This window comes from Etheostoma spectabile, chromosome 12 (genome assembly GCF_008692095.1).
Source record: "Etheostoma spectabile isolate EspeVRDwgs_2016 chromosome 12, UIUC_Espe_1.0, whole genome shotgun sequence".
Taxonomy (NCBI): domain Eukaryota; kingdom Metazoa; phylum Chordata; class Actinopteri; order Perciformes; family Percidae; genus Etheostoma; species Etheostoma spectabile.
This window is the reverse complement of record NC_045744.1, coordinates 1,082,552-1,083,506: the sequence shown is the minus strand read 5'-3', so window position 1 is coordinate 1,083,506 and position 955 is coordinate 1,082,552.

Sequence of the window (955 nt, the reverse complement as noted above, 5' to 3'; positions counted from 1 at the left end):
ACAGACCCAGGCTCCCGGTGGAGGGCCGTGGGACAGACCCAGGCTCCTGGTGGAGGGCCGTGGGACAGACCCAGGCTCCTGGTGGAGGGCTGTGGGACAGACCCAGGCTCCTGGTGGAGGCCGTGGACAGACAGGCTCACTGGTGGAGGGCCGTGGGACAGACCCAGGCTCCTGGTGGGGGCAGTGGGAACGACCCAGGCTCCTGGTGGAGGCGTTGGACAGACCCAGGCCCGGTGGAGGGCCGTGGGGACAGACCCAGGCTCCTGTGTAGGAGCGGCGTGGGACAGACCCAGGCTCTTCCGTGTGAGGGCAGTGGGGACAGAGACCAGGCTCCTGGTGGAGGGCCGTGGGACAGACCCAGGCTCCTGGTGGAGGGCAGTGGGACAGACCCAGGCTCCTGGTGGAGGGCCGTGGGACAGACCCAGGCTCCCGGTGGAGGGCAGTGGGACAGACCCAGGCTCCTGGTGGAGGGCAGTGGGACAGACCCAGTGTGTTGGTGGGCGGCCATCTGCCGCTGCCAGCTGGGACACAGAGACACTGATAGAGAAATATGATTTCATAATAATTAGCGGTTGGCACAATGCACAGTGGCAATTATAGGAACAATAAAGTAAATATAACTACAAGTGGTAATAATAATAGTAGCAGTGCTGGGCGTAGCAGGGCATTGAGCAGGACCATGGCAGCAGCTGCAACCCCGATCCAGGTGCCCCCGCAATCCAAGGAAATCTATAAGTTGCTAATAACAGTCCCTGAGAGTACTTGCTATTTAATAGGGTTTTACATCTATAAACACCATAATATTTTATTAAATTGCACTCTTGCCCATTGGCAGCATCTTTGTTTATGCATCAGCATCTGTTTGTGCACCCAGAACCTAATCTTGTGTGCACTGTTTTCCTTTCCCACTGCTTTTTTTCTCCGTTTATCCCCTCCCTCTCTTCACTCTTTGCAC